The 22,639-nt window shown below is 40.2% G+C and overlaps 1 protein-coding gene across 4 annotated transcripts in view; it reads right to left on the reverse strand.

Annotated features, from left to right (window-relative positions):
• Nucleotides 1-22,639, reverse strand: part of alk (ALK receptor tyrosine kinase) — a 485,678-nt gene that overhangs the window by 149,499 nt on the left and 313,540 nt on the right. The gene's annotated exons all lie outside the window — the stretch shown is intronic.

Here is a 22,639-nt window from a genome sequence, read left to right on the forward strand (position 1 = left end):
AACCGAGTTTAAAGCTTCTATTGCATGTTATACACTTTTATACCCTTATTTCCTTTCAATTTCCGCCATACAAAAACAGGCATGGCAATCTCGAGTCCCTGATATTACTTTTTAAAAAACTGCATATCTCCAAACAAATGGAACTGTTACCTGAAAAATGCTTAAATGCTTCTTGAAGTTTTGCATGTGTAATATCCTGCCCTATCCTATTACCCATGGCTCCCTGAAGGATTACAATGGCCCACAGTGCTGTCGGTTTCTTTCTTGGTATCTTTCTTTCTCTGCTACCATATCCCTGTGTAAAAAAAACAAAACAAGGTAACACAGCAACGTATAACAAAATAAAGCTTTTAAGATTGAGAAAAACTGCAAATGTCTCTCATCTATAAATAAATAAAGACCTCCCAGATGTGCAGTATTTAACTTGTGGTTTCAGTTTAAAGTCTACAGTTAACCTTGATTGTTTTTTTTTTTTTTGTTCAACTTGTGCTGCTCTATTTTATAGTATGTAGCAATCTGAGGCAGCTTTTGTTTGGTTGGGTATTTCTTTTATGTAGAGATCTGAGAAGAACAACACTGAAAATATCTAAATACACCACTGTAGATGACTGACTTAAAGTGTTAACTGCTATGGTTGAACTGGCTCCTCCAGTTGGTATTCATCACTATTTCCACAGATGGGCAGGTTCACTAACCTTTAGCAGTGGCACACAAGAGCTTCGGTGTGTGTAACCTACTTGTGGATGTTGTAGCACTGTATGGCACTCATAAATGTTAAATCCTCCATTCTATGTATAGTCACAACTAACTGGTAGGCAATTAAGTTTCAGTGTTTCTCACAGATTCCATTTGTAGTGTATGCATGAAAGTACCAGGAAGCACACACACAATTTTTAAAAGTCATTATTAAATGACACTGTATCTCTGCTACAAATATTTCAAAAAAATCCCATACACTGGATAACACTGGAGTATGACATAGTTCGTTTCATGGAGTCCTTTCTTTGGTGGACAGCAGGTGATATTAACCCTGCTTTTTCTCTGCAGAATTGCTTATATTAGTGCAGAGATACAAAAACCAGTTCACTAGCCAACGCAAGTCCTGATTAGAGTCTCTTGATTGCAACACATCCCTAGAGTATAGAGTATGTCCCATCATAGGATGAGATCCTCTCCAGAGAAGGAGTTGTATCTTACTGTGGACCCACAGCCTGCCAGCAAGCTAGCTGATCGGTATACAAAAAATAGGAAGGAAGAGGGCTAGCTGAAGTAGTGAGTCCATAAATCAGACTGTTCTCTCAGATGGATATTCTTTGGTTGCTGTTACTGCAGCAGCACAACACACCTACCAAAAAAAAAAAAAGCCTACGTGTAGAAATCACTCAGTTTAATTTCAATTGATCTTTCTGCTGAATAAGAGACACTAAACGAGTCAACTGCTTCATGTGCATGTGCTTCTGCAGGTGTTGGAGAAGTGCAGGCAGCATGGCTTCCAGAGGCCATGTAGTAGAGGAGCAACTGAGAGCTGGGTGATAATGAACATATGTGTGAGTGCAGCTCAAGTGGCAGCTACTTGTGGGGAAGTAACCCTCAGGAAGAGGGGGCCATAACAACCATCTGTTTCTCTTCTAAATATGAGTTGGTGTGAGAATATCAATGGAAACACCCTAAAACACGAGCACTAAGAGCTGCTTACCGAACAACAAGAACAATTTAAACTGCAAGAACAAAGCAAACAAGAAGTGTACTTGTTTGAGCATTTTATATAAAAATCACATTTTACACGACAAATTTTACACACTAGAAAAAAAGGCGGATAACTGCTGGTCAATTAAGAAACTGACAACCTGCCAACATTATTAGTGTAGATCTATAAGAAGTTAATGTTTTGTTCTCAAAAAACCCTTTAAATTTCAGCAATATAGGTTTTAAGCTAACAAACATAACCCAAATGAATCTAAATAACTTTCGTCTTCTTTTGTTATTCAATCAGATGTGGTGCATCATTTATATTTATAGAAGAAATGCTAAAAAACACCATAAGCAGTAAATTACCACCTTTATTACATCTGAACTACTGCAGTTAGGCTGGATGAATGATCTGATTGACCTGAAAAGGCCTGTCTCTCTTGGGACTCCAGTCCCATTGTGAAAATGCAGGTTTTCAACCTTTTGGAAAAAAGCCTCTAATCTTGGCTGTAGCAGCCCTCTGAGGCACTTCAATAACCAAAGTGCCATTCAACCAGATGGTAATGTTGACTGGAGGATGGCCTGATTGGAGGTGATTATACATCTGGAATGGGCCAACAAACCTGGATATCAGGCTCCCAGTGGCGGCTGTAGAGAAAAAAAAAACATTTTTTCTGAAGTGCAAAACAAAAACCTGCATGAACCATGTGTCCCCCCCTGCTGTCCTCTGATGCTTAATGGCCTTTGCAGTTATGAGAATCAAACTGGTCATCCTGAAGCAGCCGGAGCCATTGTCAAAAGTGATTGTTTTCTGTGCATCCTGTCACTACATGTCAAATATGACGTTTTAGAGCAAAATTGGCCTTCTGCTGCTCCGGCTGTGGCACAGGACGTTCGTTCTCAAAGTTTTGTGTTTAATAGTGGGGTGAAAATGTGAAAGGATGCAGATTTTCAGTTCTGCTGAGATCTAACTATCCTGAATGTCTTTTTCTTGGCACAATCCAGACTGTAAGTATTTGGGCAGTTAAACATCTTTGCACTTTAGAATTGTCAATTTCAAACGAATCCCTACGATTTACTATTTCATACTGAATGGAATAAAGTGCTAATGCTCGGCTTCAATTTAAGTCGGTATTGAAAGAAGCACTGAAGGAACTGCGTGGAAGATATAGCCTTTTTAACATAATGTATAGTGCCCAAATTGGAAGTTTCAGCTGCAATTGAACACTTATCCAAGATTTCTCCTGGTAAAGAATTGGGGGTGACTAAAACTAGACATTTTCTTCTTATGTCTGTCAAAAATGTCTGTTATGGTATGATAAATAAAAACTCAAATTACAGAACCTTCAGTCACAAGTACATGTTTCAGTTAAATAGAGTGGTGTCATTTGTCTTTTCTTCTGGCTAAAAATTCCTTTGTAAAAGAAAAGAAAAAGCAGCTAGCTAGCTAATAAATATTTCAGAGCTAAGTGTTCCTTTAAAGTATTAAACTGAAGTTGTCTACCAATGTAAAGAAAAAATGTAAGGAGAAAAATGAGGCTTAGCAATGCAGAAAAATGAATCATAGGTTCACCATAACCTGCCGTTCTCAAAGAGCATGCACAAAGAAAAGCTGGGAGAAAGCACTGGACCGTGGTGTAAAATCCTTGTGGATGACCAGAAAATAATTTGTATGGTAAAGAAAATCCCCTTCATGACTACAGAGTATGCCAGCAGGGGAATCATCACACGGTGCAAATCCCTTGAGAAAACAGAAGGTTGAAGTTTGCAAAAACATTGTGGAAATGTGCAAGAACATTTTATGGACTGGTGCAACAAAAATGAAAAAAATCAGCCTGAAGTAAAACTGATGGAAAGACGAGGAACAGTTCATGACCCAAGGTAACAACTCATCTGTCAAACATGGCGGTGCTGCTCTTATGGGTTTCTGAGTGAGTCATCTGATTGAGCTGCATTCTACCTGATGAAGACCAGACTATAGGGAGAGACTCCAAAAAGAAAAAGAAAAGAAAGCAAGAGGCCAGAGAAATGTTGAAAGCAATTTAGTCTGGACCCTGTCAGTTTGGTTAGGGTTTCCAAGGGGCATTATTGACAGGCACACACCGAAATCCTTGCAAATGGACAGAGTAACAGAGCAACATAGCACTGAGCGTAAAAATGTAAACACAAGACGGAGTTCAGAGATGTCCGATATCATACAAAAACCCCATTGTATTAGATAAACGTCTCTGATTGGCCCAGTGCAAAAAAGGCCAGGTGGGAAACTGTTTAAATGGGACAAGGAGCCAGATGGATTTGGCCAGAGCAAATGAAACATGAACTCTCAGATGCATCTGCTTCTCAGGTTAGAAGGCAGCAGCATCGAAAGCTGCTTCAACAGTTTAATGTGCCAGAGCACAGAGCCTGACGATAAAGTGTAATTCTCCAGACACTTACGTCATTTGTGAGTATTACTAATATCTATTTCTGCTCTCTGAGGACCACAAATGAGTCAGCTAATTAACTTAAAACACAGACACAAGGTGGAGACTTTGGATCTGTGCTTAAGACTCCACTTATCAGACATACATACCCAGTGCTGACTGCTGAGTGGATTTGTTTTTTTTAATCTGGCACCAAAAAAAGAAAAGAAAAAAACAGCAGGTATAAAGTTATAATTGTTATACTGCACAGCACATGTTTAACATTTCATCTTACTCATTAAGTGGTGAATACATATGCATCAGGACATTTTAAAGTTTTATTAAAAGTCATACAGGTTTGCAAAGTTAACAATGGTGAATTTATGGTCAGGACTGCACATAAATGGTCCGCAGGTGCGCTGTCAAAATAAAAGACGCGCACCAGATAAGAAGTTGCAAAGTGCGCTTGCGTACATAAGATTTTCTGGAGGAGGACAGACAGCTGGCTTCAAACAAATGATGAACGTACAGAGATGTGGCATATTCTGCACCACATCTCTATGCGTTCATCATTTGTTTGAAGCCAGCTCACCTCCTGCAACCACTTTTCCGAGAATACGCGCTTCATTTGCGGTTCGGACTCCTTCTGACATTTCTGTGGAGGTGGAGGAACACCAAAGTAATTGCTTAAAGGATCTTGCTTCTTCGACATCTTTAAGAGTTCTAAACAAATGTCTGTCCTCCTCCAGAAAATCTTATGTACACAAACGCGCGTCGCAACTTCTTATCTGGTGCGCGTCTTTTATTTTGACAGCACAAGCGCACCTGTGGACCACTTATGTGCAGCCCTGTTTATGGTATTACTGAACTTCAAAAGAAGAAAATACTCGAAGTTTTAAATAAAGAATGTTTTAATTGAAAAGGAAGTGAGCTAATCAGCTGAATTTCAGAGGAGCCAGTCTTGGTGAACTAACAAAAGGCCCATCACTCAGCTCTGCATGATGTGGCTGTTCTCTCTCTGTCAACATTAGCTGCACTCCTCTATAATAGCTAGCTTTTGCAGGCTGTAAACAGATTAAATGCATCATTGTGCTGAGATGAAGTGATGCAAAACGTTAAGCTGGGAGAGAAGTCAGTTAACTGTTGATAAAAAAATGACCTGTGAACGACCGAGAAGAATAAAATAGTTTAGAAGTTGTATTAAGAACTTTTTTCAATACTTGAGGATGTTTTACATTAAGTGTTATGAGTTAGATAAGACCTGTATTGATATCTACATGTTAATGGGAAATTTAGTGGATATATATGAGCTGTCTATAGGTCAGGGTTTTGGTACCATAACTATTCAGAGATCAGTCCAGACATAGAGTACAGATCCGAGGTCTGAAAAAGACTGCACAATATTTTAATCATCTGAGGATCAATTAATAAATTCTTATAACTCATCCTCACAAAGCTTATCTAAGGACAGCTGCAGTTTGTCTGATGACAAAAAGAAATGTCTTTCAAAGTCTCTAAAGGGAAAAAAAATACTGAGATACTTAAGTGATGGCATGACCCTGCTTTAGACAGGCCCAAGCCTATTCTGTCATTAGCCAGTGAGCATACACTGTTGCCCTGCTTTCTGACTCTAACAAGGACCATAATATACAGAATGATCTTAACATTTTACTCAGTGTGTCATGAAAGTAATCAGCTAAAGTTATCAGCAACATGTTTTTTGAGCAACAGACCTTTTCTATATCAACAGTCTTCTTTTTGCAACCAGATCAGTCTCCCCCTGCCGGTCATAGCATTCAGTATATGGTGTGAGCCAGGCGTGACACTTGGGTTTATCCTTTATAAAGTTACGATGTGATGGATGGATCTCTATTCTGTATATAAAAGAATATTAAGAGTACCATGAGTCCTGGCACTCCATGGCATAAAACTATAGTCCAAGTGTCTCAAGTTGGGCTAGAGGACAGCTGACATGCTACTGTAGTTTTAAACCTTTGCATTATTAGCAATGCTGTTTCTGCAACACTAACCAACACATACATATACAACACATACAAACATATCAAATCATATCATCACTTTTCCATGCTGTTAAATACCTACAATTCAGCAAAGAAGGGCAAAATTTTGTGGGCTGTAGAGAAAAACAGACTTTTTAACAGTAACGCTGACAGTTCGAGTTCTGTGTCAGATCTTTAAGTTTTCTGATAGACACGTGTACAGACGCAAACACGCCAATGTATCCAGCACCCTTGAACAAGCTACAAGCGCAAATGTCACACACGCTGCCGCTCTACGTAACACAAAAGTGGAAACAAATTCAGCCTATTCAGAGAGTATATTTTCACCCTTTTTATATTTGACATTTTATATTTGGCTGACTTCCCACCTTCATCTGACCTACCTGATAACCCCAAAATGGCATCAACTGGCTCTAAGAACATTTTCTGAAATTACTACAGCAGGTTTGTTTTTCCAATAGAGTGACACTTGAGTGTGGCACTTGACACATGGTTGCCTGGTACCAAGGCTAGAAGCTTCAGATAAACTATTCAATAGTTCTAAAGCAAATGAATTTAAATTCTCGCACATTTAGTAGGTGTCAAAAAAGATTTGAAAATGACACCAGTTATACATTTACATTAGTAGATAAGAACATTCACAAGTGTCTACAGTTATGGTTATATTTGCCGCTCTTTGTGACTATTCACACTGAAACAATACAAATATAAGCTATTACCTGCTGAATGGAACAAATATTGTTTTTGAACAACTAGGTGTCAAATTTTGTACAAATACACCGGGGACAAAGCCAGGAAATCATTGGTGATCCCTTGCCTCTACCACAATGTTGACATTTTTTGTCAGATGTTTGGACAATTACTAAATGGACTGTCACAAATTTTTGGCAAAAGTATTTATGGGCTCTAAGGTTAGAATCCTAGAGATGTTAATGAAACCATTACTTTTTCCCAGAAAAAATTATGAGGTTGTTTTTGTGGCTCAACACAAAATGCTTGGCAACTCTTTTTAATCGTTATTCACATTGGGTGAAGACTTTCATCGGTTACTTAATTCAAGTAAAGCAAAAGGATCCAAAAGGGCATTCACACAGGAAATGACATGAGTCCTTTGCCAGATACTTTATTAGCAGGAATTACAGCAACATTTTAAAATTGATGATTTATTGGTTTTTAAATCTTGAATTTTTAAATAAGGTTATACATGACATTTTCTGTCTGAGTAGTTGACATTTTTCACCTGAGTTAACACTGTATGCACACAATACACCTGAAAAAAGTGCTCTTCTCAAAACAAGCCCACAAGGAGATGAGGGCAGACAAGGAGAAGACACACTATCTCTATCTCAGCATTTTCTTTGATGCAAAACAGGAAGAGGCTTTCGTGATTTAGGTGCTAAGCTTTAGTTAATGTCTGGGCTTGAAATTTCCTTGTGCTGTTGCCAAAGGTAAAACGGAAATTCAGTATTGGCATGAAAACTAGGCTACTTATCCTTTCTTTTTCCTTTTTCCACCAAATATCACCTTCTCCTGCTATTATGAAAGGGTGTCAGAAATGTACAAGACAACTTTGGGAAAATATGATTAGAGATTCTTAGATAAGACAGAAGGTCTGTGAGCACAGTGGGAAGAGCTGGGAATAAAACCTATAGCTCCTTATGTAACCTGCCTGCAGAGAAGAAGGGGAAAATACAAAGAGTGCGCATGAGAGCGAGAAAATTGTAAAGTATGCAGGCTGATGATGACAAGACATAACTCATCTGTGGATAGACTCCTTTTTTTTTCTTTTCACAAGTGCATATATGAGCCTGAAATGTTTCATTTCTAAAGCTTTTGATGAAGTCCCACCAGAAACTGCCAAGAAAACACTACAAAGGCTCCATGATGAAATTTGTTGAGATGGAGAAAAAGTGTGTAGATGACACTAGAAGATACAAATCGCAAAAACTGTGTAGCAAAATGTTTTAAAGATCCCTCAATAAATTCCCCCCAATTTAGTTGGATATTTATATAAACCTGACTTTACTTTATTACTGTATTCTTTTATTTTCCTAGGTACAACACTGGCACCGTGTGTGTTCACAGGTCATGCTCAACATTCAAACTCAAGGAATAATATAAAAGTGGCCGCAAATATCTATAGAAAAAATTATATATTGTATTTTTATTTTTTATAATCCCTTTTCTTTGTCAAATCCACTGAAAGGACATTTTAGTATGAAGTTAAAGGAGTGGTGGAAATGGCAGACACAGAGAGGTAGAATGTTTTAGTCGGTGAAAATAATTCCACCACCTCCTTTTTTGGGAAATTCGTATAAAAGCCACCAAGAACAGTTGTGTGGCTGTTGCTATAACATGTCTCATTTACATTTGAAACAGGAGAAAAAAGCAAAGAAGGCTATCAGGAAGACAGAGAAAGACAGGGAAAGAGTATGTCAAGACACAAAAATGTATTTCTTTCAATTCCCTCTTAGTGCTGCTGCCTGAGAACTCACTCACAATGCAAAGCTTCTCCTCTTTTCTTTGATTTGGTAGTGTTCACGGCTCCATTTATCAAGGCTTCTATGGCTAAAAACTGCAGAACTAATACACATCCACTTTGCCAACTGCGTTGATGTGACATAGAGAAGTGTATCATGAAAAAATCTTGCATAATGTAATGGTCTTTGCAGCCACTGAAAGTAATTTTGTTTTTGTGTTGCATCCTTTTTTTTTTAAAATAGGTCAGTTTTGTCTGTAAATTAGCTGCTGAATAGACCTGGGGTTCTCAAACATTTTGGCACTGGGCACCCATTACAAGGAAGACAATTTTTCAACTTCTAATAGTCCTAATGATTTAGCTAGTTTTGGATCAGCTATCCTTTGACTGATTCAAATATTTGTCCTTGCTTACTACCCAACTAGCTGGCTAATAATCCACATGGTCCAAGAGCATGAGCATGTTATTATCCAAGGGAAATGGGAGATTTAAAAAAAAGGATGGAATGAAAGATGTGATGTGTCACAATCATACAGTACAGTCACACCAGGTAAAACAATGTTTTAAGACTGCAATGTGACCAACTGTGTTGCCTTTGAAATGGTTGCTTCAAAAATGGGGACCAGGTACACAATTACTTATAGCCAGCTGCTTTTGCAAAGTGACTTTGGTGCATCAAGGTGGTGATAAAATTGCATTAAGTGTCAGTCTGCTGCTAGTCGCTACCAGTTTGGTAATAAATGGGGTCAAGTCAGCAACGGCAAGCAGTCTGTAATAATTGAATTAAAAACACAATTAACGTACAGAAATTCTCATTAGGCACTTAAATTCCTGACAAAATTTAAAGCAGAAATTCACATAGTAACATTGTTTCTGGAAGATGTATTTGGTATAGGAATATAACCTGATAAAACTAGTGGTGCACGAGTTGAATCAAGTCCAGTACTGCAAAGAGACACTCATAGTTGAGTTTCACTCATCAGTGCAGACTGAGTCAGACAGATTGCAATCTGCTGGAAGCTTGACTGACTTTGTAAATTAGATAGCAATTATTTGCAAACTTTCAACAGTTTAAGTTGGACCACAGCTATTCTGAGACAGACTGTCTCCCACCAGGCGACCTGTGGAAACATCCTGCGATCAGCCATAGGTTGAGGGTGTTGTACGCTCAACCTCTTGGTGACCAGTTGCTGGAGTACTACATAGTGTTTCACCAGTTCCAAATAAACTTGAAGCATCCCAGCAAAACCCGATTGATTGCCAGCAGTATTAGTCAGTAAAATTTTAATTAATTTGAGCTGTAACCCTTAGAAAAGAACCACTGACACTAATAGCTGAACTTAGATTTTAAAATGAAGTAGTTCACGTCAGGTATTGTGAAAATGATCACTCTTAAAAGGCATCAAGAACTCGGACTAAAACAGTCTAATTTGTACTTTGTTGGCTTTTTAATAACACTATAATAATAATTATAATAATAATAATAATAATAATAATAATAATAATAATGATAATAATAATAATAATGGATAGGATTTATATAGCGCTTTTCAAGGCACCCAAAGCGCTTTACAATGCCACTATTCAGTCACTCTCACATTCACACACTGGTGGAGGCAAGCTACAGTTGTAGCCACAGCTGCCCTGGGGCAGACTGACAGAAGCGAGGCTGCCATATCGCGCCATCTGGCCAACACCAGTAGGCAGTAGGGTAAAGTGTCCTTCCGGTTACAGATGTGCTTCCCAACCCCCTGAGCCACGGTCACCCCTATTACTAACGACCATTGCCATTATTTAATCTACAGTTTACCTGTGTATAATTATACCAGACCTGTTTACAACTACCAAGTTTATCAGGTGTATAAAACTGCTTCATGATAATTTTATATGCTGTTTACAAACGTCCATGTATAGTTGTAAACCTGCCGTCATTCAGCTGCACTGTAAACTGCTGCTTACTGATGGAAGTTCCTCTGTTCATCATATGGATTGTATGGCATCATGTGGATCACTATACACTGTCGGATGCTAAGATCAAAGTTACTTCAAAGCCAGTGATTTTACATATAGAGGCAGTCCACCGGCTGGAAAACAGTAGATTTTTATGTTGCAGTACACATGTCCAGCAGGATATCACAAACCATATGGCAGATTATGGCTCCATTGATGACCTTGAGACATTATGTACAATTGGTGCATAATGTCTCGAGGTACATATTAGTCCAAAAGTTCAAAATCACAGCTCTAAGCTGCCTTCTCCTCTTCTCCAAACAATTTTTAACAATTGTAACCTTCCCACTGGCAGAACTCCCAGATCCACAGCTATGAAGATCCCATCAGCTGTGGCCCTGCGGCAACTACAGTCCGGGACCTGGAGGTTAGCATTTGGTGATCACTAAGTGGAGGAGTGGAGATTCCTGCCAGGCACGGATACACTGCTTTGCCAGAGAGAGGGCTTCGAGGTTACCCATCTCTCCCACTCTAGTTTAGCTTCACTCATTGAAGGACCCAGAAACATGGCTGTAAGAGACTCTTTGTGGGGTAGATGTGTCACGATTGCAGTACAGAGTTTTTACTGTACAGCAGAAACACGACACTGTAAAATATAAATATAAAAGGGTACCAAGATCATTGCATAAAAACACTGTCAGGCTACAGAGGAGAACTGATGATACGCAATTACTTTTCTATATTATTTATTTGTTTTGAAACCACTGGTAATAAGTGAGCTGAGATAAAACCTAAAAGCTTGAAAAATCGAAACATTAATTATTCACCAAAGTGTCTTTATTAAATCAAAAGGGTATTAATCTATCAAACTCAAATGAAACCTGCTTAATGCACTTTGGACAACAATCCATGCCCCTTTGAAAATTATGATTAAAAAAGCAGTACAGGTTACTATACACTAACAGTTGTCATGACTACGCTTTTGTATTATCACTACTGGGAGTTAAAATATATTTTCTTCATTCTAACTTAATATGCAGTTTATATTGATTTCTTTACTTTACAAGTTAAGTAATGCAGCAGTTGGCAATAATTCAACTCGCTAAGTGTATCCACTGCAAAGACAGACACATATGATGTCAGTGTTGTGGCTGCTTCTTATTTCATTTATGGGAATGTAAATTGAATAATTAAGTTAGTCGCAAGAATAATCCCTTTCACTTACAGGGATTTAAGCTGGTTCAATTTGACATAAAAATACAGCTATTCCTTTGATTCCAGCCAGCTGTCTCTGCTGTGTGGGAACACTTTGATCAATTATAACCATGGAAACTCTTAATTGTACAAACAGATTGCATCAACTGGTAATGCTCACATTGTGTCTACAGTTTGAGCAACATGGCAGCAGTGCAGCAACAGCAGCCTCTGCATTCAATGTCTCTATAGATGATGTGTTTAAAGACAGTACTGCATGTACTAGTGAATGAAATCCTGCCACTCTGTTTGATGCTGATGGCTTCGTAGAGATATGGACAAGGTGATATCCCCCGACATCCACAGCAACATTAGACAGATAGTGATAAAGTCCACATCAGGAGAAGGACTGTAGTAAGTCACATGTTTGTCAGCCTGGAGTCTGTGGTTTGTGTCATGTTTGAGCACTTTCTGTTTAACACCTTTGGTTTGTTTTCATTCAATTTATCATTCTTTTAAATGGTAAGTACAGGGTTGGCAGGAAATAACTCTTTTTGAGTAAAAAACCCCAAAACAAAACCCTTTGAAATCAGAAAAGGGCACTGATATTGCTGCATGGAGTAAAGCTTGCTTTCCAGCAGTGACAATATCAAAATGTTCAATGCATAACCTCACACAATTTCAACAGCCTTTAGAGGACTTCTCTGCTTTATTGTCCAGTTTAAATAGTTATCAGAACTCAAATATAACACACTAAATATCTGCATCTTCATCTTATTGATGTAGAAACCGAAGCTGTTCCATTACTGATGACATTCAGTAATCTGTAGATTTTTCAGTTTCAAAATGTGCACCATTACTTGCCTATAACATGACTGAAGTGTGGTCATGACTGACGTACAGTACTATTCTGCAAAAGTATTGAGTGATTTCTTATTTCTATTCATTTTGTTATGAAAATGGACCAGCTTATTGAAAATGTTTGCAAACATACACGGAAATGAATATCTATAAGGCAAAAACTGAGTTTGTACAATTCTAATAACCTTGAAAATCAATATGTAGTATATCGAGGTCTGGGCCATGTGGAAGGCTAATCCATGGACGATAGTGTTCCATTGTGACTTTTTCTCTCCTGGTATGCTTTTACTGCATTGGCAATGTGTTTAGGATCATTTTCATGCTTCATCAATTTGACTAAATCCCCTACACCACTGGATGAAATGCAGCCCCAAACCATGACAGACCCTCCACTGTGTTTTACAGATGGCTGTAGACACTAACTGAACTAAAACTTTTCATCATTTCTTAAGACATTTCATCGCTTCTTTGCAACAGCCTCCCTTCCATTGAGACTCTTTGTGATAAGGCCTTTCAGTAATTTGCATCTCTCAGGTCCCATGCCAGGTATTTGCTGGATTTGTTCGTATTTCTCAAGGAGATGACTTTTAGTACTTTTAGATTTAGATAAGCCTCCTTTGTCCTAAATTTGTCCAGTTCCATCAGAGTTTTTAAAGGACACAATGCACACCATGAGACAACTTTTCAATAGTTCTTTGGGAATCAGCTTATTGGTGCATAGATTCAACTAAAGAAATGGGAATAAATGATGTTTTTTTTAATCAGATACCTAACCATACTAATAAAGTGCTAAAAGATCAAATTTGAAATCAGTTCTTTGCTGACTTGTCTTTTACATGCAGACTCAACACCGTTCAGCCATCAGAATTAGGGGCCTTTTTTATGTTTGAATGATAAAAAAAAATCCTCTAAATACAGCCAGAGTGGACTGGACTGAAAATGAGTGAAAAAGAAGCCAATGTCCGAAGGAAAACTTTGAATACCCTTCAGAAAACCTGGAGAACAACTGCTCAAGACCGCTTTAAAAACAGGTCAGTCTCCTTGGAAACAAAATATAAAGAAATGAGGGGTAGCTCAAGACTTTTGTCCAGATCAATGTGTAGACCAAAAAGGATTTTTTCAAACGCTACTGCTGTAATAAACGTTAACATCCTACCTTATGTATTAGGAATGATTATATTATATAGCACTCCCCATAATATTCCTATTGTACATCAAAATTACCATTAACATTTGCCTCCTTTGATGCTTCCTTCCCCCACATTACATTACCTATCAATCACTTTTATGATGATCCTACTTTACTGCGGTGATTTAACCTATATCAACCATTTTTCCACACTGTCCTGCCCTATCCTCCTTTCATTAAGCAAGATATTAATGCACTTACAATTGAGGCCACTGGGTACTTGTAGTGATAATGCAGTGTAAGAGATTGGTATACACACGGCCCTTTTCTTGCAGGCATGTGCAAAGACTGTACTTCTACAGAGTTCATGTGGAGAAACACATCAACATGAGGACATTACGGTCTGAATAAATATTGGCCAGAAAACACACATCCTGTAGCTCTCATATACATGAAGACAGCTGTTCTGGAACTGGTGCTGTGAAAATACAATGTTAAGAAATCTGAGGCAGGAGGTTGATGGAAACCATAAAAAACTATAACTTTATAATTCCACTTACATACTAGTGAGAAAAAAAATCTTCCCGAGCTACGAGTCACTCAGAAAACTGCCACCTATGTTCTGTTCTGTGTGCTTTGTTCCTTCATCATTGTTTTATTTTATGTCCTTTCAGTTAGCCAAATGTTCACTTTATTCAATTAATCAGAAAAAGGACCTATTTTCACACTGCGTCACCATTGGTGCACAGTGTCAACATGATGTTGGCAACCTTGTTTTTGTATAAGAATATAACCAGAATACAGCCAGATAGCAGCCATTTAAGTGGATTCCTCTCTTGCAAAGACAATCATTGCAATGAATTGGGCTCATCAGTGCAGGCTGACTCAGATTTATTGCAATGTCTTAGAAATCTATCTGCATTTATAAAGTAGACAGCAATTATTTGCAAACCTTCATCAATCTGTTTGGTAAGTTTAGGCTGTCTCTTTCTCTGACTATGTTGTCACTCAGTGTTTGCAAAAATACACCTCAGTCAACAATGCTGTGCTGTTCCATCAGTGTTTCACAATTAGCGCTAAACTGGATAGAGAGTGCTACAGTAATTACGTGCAAAAAGCCCTCCGACCCACGGTAACGACTTATTTGGCTCTTTCTCTTAAGGTGGTTAATTTTTCATTCTTCCATAATTGGTATACTTTTTTCATTTTTTCTACAAAAAAATGTCCATACATTTATTTTTACACTGCGAAACACACTTGAAGTGGATAAAGTATTATACAAAAAGATTTCATTTTCAAAGATTTCATGTACTTGGACAACACCATCAGATGTGATGCAACATTAATGAAACTCAGACGGTCAAGCAGCTTGCAGGACTTTCAAAGCAAGCACTCTCTCCTTGGGTGAAGGCTGGAGCAAAACTTGTGTGATTGTGTTGGAGTTTGTCACAGCAACAAAATATTGCTACATGCAGAAGTTGCATAAGCTTAAAAATGTATTCTTTTATCCTTTAGTTTGACACTTCAAACGACTAATTAATTGAGAAAAATGCTGACTGCACAGTGTAAGGACTATCTACTTGTTATGTGTGATATTATTAATTTCTAGGTCCCAATTTTTCAGAAATAAAAGTGTAGTTTTGGACGGTCAGTGAAGTTATGTTATGTTATTTTAATGATTTGGCCTTTTGTGGCATTTGTGAAGCTCTAAACAATGGATAAGGGTTTAATTGTTCTTTAAAGAAGTACACAGGAAGGATCAGTTAATCACATGACAAGAATAAGATACTGGATACAGATCAAAGTCACAGCCAGTGTCTCAAGTGACACCGTGCATAACACATGGCTATTCATTATGATGTTGCTGCATGGCCTGATTTTGTTTTTCCTCCCCAAAAAGCACGATCCTGAGCACAATCTCCACAATCAAATTTTAGTTGTTCTGAAGCATTAATACTAATGTGTAAAACACTATGAACCCCAGGGGTTTGAATATACACTGAAAACTGAAACTAAGTTTAGAGACAAGAAACTAGCATGGACATGGACAGTGACATTTTTTGCCTCAGTCCTTGAACACTTATTTTGAAATCAAACAATGGAGGTTAAAGTCTATATAAAGTCCTGGCTTCAGTATGAGCATGTTAATATAGTTAATAATATATAGAAAGTTCATGGGCAGGACAGAGCAGGCACACTTTGCTCCCCCTCCCCCTCTTGTGTTTAGATGTTGCACCGTCATGTGACGTGACTTAGACGCTTTGGGCATTGTTAAGTTGTTTACATATTATTTATATTCTCACCAGTTTTTTTTTTGTTGTTGAGAATTTTAATTGTCATGTTTTTATTATAGTTTCTCAACAGTACTTGTTTGTTTTAATTTGTTTACTGGTTTGCGTGCACTCTTTATTTAAGATTTTTCAAAAAAAAAATAAAAATAATAAAGCATTTTCTATTCAATGATAAACTTTATCCTATTTATGTCCTGGTTTTAATTATTTAATAATAAAAAAAGGAAACATCACAAAGAACACATAAGGTCATGAAAAGTAATTGAGATTTAGCAATACAATGACGCATCCACCTTATTTATTGAAAAGTATTAGTATCGGTATCGGCGATACTGGCCCGTATTTACTTGATATCAGATAGATACCAAAATATGCAGTATCGCACACCACTACCTTCAGATCTTGTTTGCTGTATCTTTGTTTGACTGGGTCAGCCAAACAAAGATATTGGCTGAAAAGCGCTATCACTGCTTTCACTGTATGTTTACAATCACTCATTCTGCTGAATATCTCTCTCTCTCTCTCTCTCTCTCTCTCTCTCTCTCTCACTATATATACATATACATATATATACACACACACATATATATATATATATATATGCTGAGACAATCCAGCACATAACAGCAGGGTGCAAGATGCTAGCAGGCAAGGCATACATGGAATGGGACACGCCCTCAAGGGTGGTGGAGAATGACCGAGCTAAGATCCTGTGGGACTTCCAGATACAGACAGACAAAATGGTGGTGGCTAACCAACCGGACATAGTGGTGGCAGAAAAAACAACAGAAGAAGACGGCCATAGTGATAGATGTAGTGGTTCCCAATGACAGCAACATCAGAAAGATGGAACACGAGAAGCTATATATACATACATACATACATACATACGTACGCTACCGCTGATCCTTTTCAGGGTCGCGGGGGGTGCTGGAGCCAATCCCAGCTGTCATAGGGCGAGAGGCGGGGTACACCATGGACAGGTCGCCAGTCTGTCGCAGGGCTAACACACAAGGACAGACAACCATTCATACTCACATTCACACCTAGTGGCAATTTGGATTTTCCAATTAACCTATCCCCACAAACTGCATGTCTTTGGACGGTGGGAGGAAGCCGGAGTACCCGGAGGGAACCCACGCAGACACGGGGAGAACATGCAAACTCCACACAGAAAGACCCCGGCCTGATGGTGGAATTGAACTCAGGACCTTCTTGCTGTGCGGCAACAGTGCTAACCACCGTGCCGCACATTGTGTCTACAGTGTATATATATATATATATATATATATATATACACCGCGTCAGGTGTTGAGGAACCAAGGCACCCTGACGAAAAGTGGGCTACTGGAACAAGAAGGCATCGGTGGGCAAGAGACGAAAACAGGGCGTTGTTGGAATGCTACTACGCAAGTAACCCCGGTGGGAGGGGCTACATGAATAGGATGAGGGACCTATGGATTCTTCAATACCCAACATCCACAATGACGGCGAAACAACTAGTAGCTCAGTGTTCCAACATTCGAAAGAAGGGACTGCTCTCACAGCTAGAGATTGACGAGGTACAACACAAATGCTACGGCAAGGAGGAGTCAGGACGCCAGGTCAGGGGGGCGATATCATCACCCCCACCCGAGATTGGGTACATAGCCCCAAGTGCGATAGGAGAAGGATTGTTGAGTGCGAGAGGAACTGACCTGAAAAATAGGATCATGGCCAAGCTTGAAACCTGGATCCCCCGTAGCCGGTTACCAAGATTACGTGAAGTACCCTCAGAAGGTCTGCTAGATGATGTTAATGCAGCACTACGGGCAATACCTACAACCACGATTACCGACACTAACAAGCTGATCTACAATACGGCAGCAGTGATCAGTGAGATGCTTGGCTACAAGTTGAACAGCGACAAGGGGCAGTACCCTCCATGGAGAAGGAGGCTAGAGGGCAAGATCAAAGTAGCACGGAGGGAGGTTAGCCAACTAACGGAGTTGCAGAAAGGTGTGACAAATAAGGTGCCTAAGAAATACAGCAAGCTGCCCATACCTGAGGCCTTGGAAACTGCCAAGCAAAGACTCACAGCCTTGGCCAGCCGCTTGAGGAGGTACACCAGAGAGATAGAAGGCAGGAGAATAAACCAGCTGTTCTCCACAGAACCAGCAAAGGTGTACTCTCAGTGGCAAGGGAACAATAAGAGAACAGCACCACCAAGGCTGGAGACGGAGCAATACTGGAAGAGCATATGGGAGAAGGATGCAACCCATAACGGCAATGCTCAGTGGCTAGAGGATCTGAGGGCAGACCACAGCGACCTCCCTGAACAGGGTCCAGTAACCATCACAGTGGCAGATATCCAAGAAAGGGTCTCCAGTATGAAGAGTTGGACAGCACCAGGGCCCGACATGGTTCACACCTACTGGCTGAAGAAGCTGACTGCACTCCACGAGCGTCTGGCAGCACAAATGAACCAGCTGCTAGTTAACGAGAGACACCCGGAATGGCTAACTGAAGGCCGGACTGTCCTGATCCCCAAGGACCCCAAGAAGGGACCGGTCCCCTCCAACTACCGACCAATAACCTGCCTCAGTACTACATGGAAGCTCCTGTCAGGCATCATATCGGCTAAGATGAACAGGCACATGGGTCAATACATGAGCGGGACACAGAAAGGAATTGGCAAGAATACCAGAGGCGCAAAACACCAGCTACTGGTAGACAGAACAATCAGCCGAGACTGCAAGACCAGACTGACCAACCTGTGCACTGCCTGGATTGATTACAAGAAGGCCTATGACTCAATGCCCCACAGCTGGATACTGGAATGCCTAGAATTGTACAAGATCAATGGGACCCTAAGAGCCTTCATCAGGAACTCAATGGGGATGTGGCGTACAACACTAGAGGCCAACTCCAAGCCCATAGCACAAGTCACCATCAAGTGCGGGATCTACCAAGGAGATGCTCTGTCCCCACTGCTGTTCTGCATAGGCCTGAACCCCCTCAGTGAGATCATTAACAAGACTGGCTACGGATACCGACTACGGAACGGAGCAGTTGTCAGCCACCTCCTGTACATGGATGACATCAAGCTGTATGCCAAGAGTGAACGAGACATCGATTCACTGATCCACACTACCAGGCTATACAGCAATGACATTGGAATGTCGTTCGGACTGGAGAAGTGTAGTCGGATGGTAACAAAGAGAGGGAAGGTAGTCAGAACTGAGGGGATTGAACTACCAGAAGGCAACATTGCAGACATAGAGGACAGTTACAAGTACTTGGGGATCCCGCAGGCGAATGGGAACCATGAAGAGGCCGCTAGAAAAGCTGCAACCACCAAGTACCTGCAGAGGGTCAGGCAAGTCCTGAGGAGTCAGCTGAATGGTAAGAACAAGATCCGGGCCATCAACACGTACGCCCTACCCGTGATCAGGTACCCTGCTGGGGTAATAGGCTGGCCAAAGGAGGAGATAGAAGCCACTGACATAAAGACAAGAAAGCTCCTTACCATGCATGGAGGGTTTCACCCCAAGTCCAGCACCCTGAGGCTGTACGCTAAGCGGAAGGAAGGGGGCCGGGGACTGGTGAGTGTCAGCACCACAGTCCAGGATGAGACAAGGAACATCCAAGAATACATTGGGAAGATGGCCCCAACTGACCGAGTGCTCAGTGAATACCTCAGGCAGCAGAAACCCAAGAAAGAGGAGGGAGACGAGGAACCACCATGGAAGGACAGGCCCCTGCACAGTATGTACCACCGGCAGATAGAGGAGGTGGCTGATATCCAGAAATCCTACCAGTGGCTGGACAAAGCTGGACTGAAAGACAGCACAGAGGCACTAATCATGGCAGCACAAGAACAAGCTCTGAGTACAAGATCCATAGAGGCTGGGGTCTATCACACCAGGCAAGACCCCAGGTGCAGGCTGTGTAAAGATGCCCCAGAGACAATCCAGCACATAACAGCAGGGTGCAAGATGCTAGCAGGCAAGGCATACATGGAACGCCATAACCAAGTGGCCGGCATAGTGTACAGGAACATCTGTGCCGAGTATAACCTGGAAGTCCCGAGGTCAAAATGGGAGATGCCCCCAAGGGTGGTGGAGAATGACCGAGCTAAGATCCTGTGGGACTTCCAGATACAGACGGACAAAATGGTGGTGGCTAACCAACCAGACATAGTGGTGGTAGACAAACAGAAGAAGACGGCCGTAGTGATCGATGTAGCGGTTCCGAATGACAGCAATATCAGGAAGAAGGAACACGAGAAGCTGGAGAAATACCAAGGGCTCAGAGAAGAGCTCGAGAGGATGTGGAGGGTGAAGGTAACGGTGGTCCCCGTGGTAATCGGAGCACTAGGTGCGGTGACTCCCAAGCTAGGCGAGTGGCTCCAGCAGATCCCGGGAATAACATCGGAGATCTCTGTCCAGAAGAGCGCAGTCCTGGGAACAGCTAAGATACTGCGCAGGACCCTCAAGCTCCCAGGCCTCTGGTAGAGGACCCGAGCTTGAAGGATAAACCGCCCGCAGGGGCGTGCTGGGTGTTTTTATATATATATATATATATGCATGCTACTTCATGCCCAAATTAGCATGGAAATAATTACTTTTGAAGCCTTGGAATTTAGGATGAGATGTACATTAGTGCATTCATTTTTGTTTCTTTTTTCCCTGTATGTTAAACCTGCATTTTAATGTAGAATCCATTATTGTATTCTGAGCTGAATGTCTCCAGCTTCAGGGAAATGTAAAAAATGAATAAAAAATGAATAATGAAGCCTAATAAGATTCAAGCTACCTTGCAGTTAGAAAGACCCTGGTAAATGACTAATGTGTACAGGGATTTTTTTTTTTTGTTTCCTACTTGACTAACCTTGTGCTAAATGCCCAGACAACCAAATTGGGCAAACATGTCAAAACACAGCATTAAAATTCAAAGGCAAAGGCACAGATTTGCAATTAGTAACCTGACTGACTCTTCCGATGTTTGTGGGTGGCTCTTCTTGCTTTGTTTTAACCCTCTCTTTTTTTTTTTTATAATAAGAGTCTTCCCATCAGAGCAGAAATGTGGGGAGTTTAGCTGAGCGAGTCTACAATGGCAGGGATGGTGTGGGAGGATGGCAGTCTCTGACTACAAATGAGAGCGCACACAATGCACAGCCTAATCTGTCACACATGTAATGAGCACATCCCTGCTTTGCTCCCTTAAGGACACACACACACGTTAATGCACACTCCCATTCACGTGCAGCCAAAGCTGGAGGGATGCATATAGCATGATATTCATATGATCCCAGTCCCCTTAAGAGATTAGACACACAAGCACCAAGAAACCACTTCATAGAGGCAAGGTGAGCTCAGCTCTTTGTATTACCACATCCTACAGACACTTTCCCTAAAAAGAACAGATATGTTAATAAAGCCACCCATGGATATGACCACACATACCAAGTATTAAGTGGTGAAGCGGGTATTGTTATGGCCTCTGTCGCCCTGTTGCTCTCAGTGTGAAACGCAGATCTCAGAAAAGCCTTCATTGAAAAGGCAGCGTGAGGGGGCCACAGACCTGGTGTTAATTAAGGATTACTCGCACCATAAGATAATACTAACGCATTAACTTTGACTGCTGCAAAAGTAAATTACACATGGTAGTAACAAACTGCACTGCAAAAAACAGGTCTTAAAAACTAGAAGAAGAAGAAAAGAAGGAAGAAAATGATCTGTGACAGGAAAAATCCAAGTCTCTTGACCAGAGTGATCACTGTGTACCATGCTTTCTCACAGTTATACGCAATGTTGCCAGGCCCATTTGAAAATGTGGGCCTGTGATGGTTCACTTACACTCATCCATTGTTTACAATGTATTTGAAGAAATGTTAATATTACATGGCATTTGTGCCTACTATGAGTACAAATGTGTGCTGTGAAATATACCCAGCATTCATCGCGGTTATGATACCTGTGAAAAATGTAATGAAGACAAACTCTGAATGGTTTCCATTCACAAATCTTTAGTTTTACAAAGATCATAAAGTCACTCTAAACATCACTATGTACTGTCACTGTAGCAGTAACCCACTGCACTAATGGTGTCACATCTTTACTAGGCCTACATGCAGATAAATAAAATGCAGCATTAACCATGCAACTGTAAATATAATGGAACAAACTCAAGGTTAACACAGCATAAAATCAAATTTAAAACTCTTGCTGTTATACATAAACCTGGTAAATATATCCCTCTCGCCTGCTCTAACATTGTGCTTAAAACAAAGAAATGCAGTTGTACTGCCTAACCTTCCTTTGATAAAATGGACCAATATTCAGTTTAAATACACTAAAGTACCAGGGGGAATTTCACTTTTCTATATAACTGGCCAGATTATCACATTTGTTTTTTTTCCATTAAGGTGTGTCTTGTTTACATGTGAAAGGGTAATATGCTAGAAAAGAGAAAAACATCAACAAAGCAGTTTTGTACCTGTCAGTGTTGAAACAGCAAGCGCAACAAGTTCTAAATCTTATGAATGAATAAACACAGACGCAAAAATAAATCTTTAAAATAAGTAAATGCTCCAAAATAAAATGTCCTGATAAGAAGAGATGTCAGACAAAAAACAAGCA

The sequence above is a fragment of the Astatotilapia calliptera genome, chromosome 19, assembly GCF_900246225.1.
Source record: "Astatotilapia calliptera chromosome 19, fAstCal1.2, whole genome shotgun sequence".
Classification (NCBI taxonomy): domain Eukaryota; kingdom Metazoa; phylum Chordata; class Actinopteri; order Cichliformes; family Cichlidae; genus Astatotilapia; species Astatotilapia calliptera.